We start from the raw sequence: 581 nt of genomic DNA on the forward strand, positions 1-581 counted from the left end.
CCATTATCTCTAATATTTATGTACCCATAGCTTTAGCATGTTCCTCAAATCTCTCCTTGTAGATTTGCCACTCTGGGAATAAGACATAAGACATAAGGGGACTTTTCCTTCTTTTATTTTTACTTTGAAATAGTTTTATTAGCTCATAAGACCTTTGCATATTAAAAAATACCCAAAACACTATGCAGTATTAAATCACAATTACATTTTTTTACCAACTCAAACTACCCTGAATATACATCTTTTAAAGAAAAACAAAATCCTACAGAACTGAATTCTGAAACGACATCATGACTAAAACTGACAAAATAAGATAATTCCTTATAACATTAATTCATTGCACAAAGCTGCCAGATATTTTCATAAGCATAACCATAACCATTGCACAGAGTGCAAATGGACACAGTTTCAATGTTACACATTTAGTTGAAGTCTGTGTGCCTCCACCTAAGGAACTCTGACACTTCTGGCAAAAAATGTTGGTGTTGTTTAACTTTCACCAGGCAACCGATTCACAATCCAGTTACTCTTGTTCTCCTTAAAAAACAGACACATCCTTCTGCTGTCAAAGCCTACGAGAG

Source organism: Martes martes, assembly GCF_963455335.1.
Source record: "Martes martes genome assembly, chromosome: 10".
NCBI lineage: Eukaryota > Metazoa > Chordata > Mammalia > Carnivora > Mustelidae > Martes > Martes martes.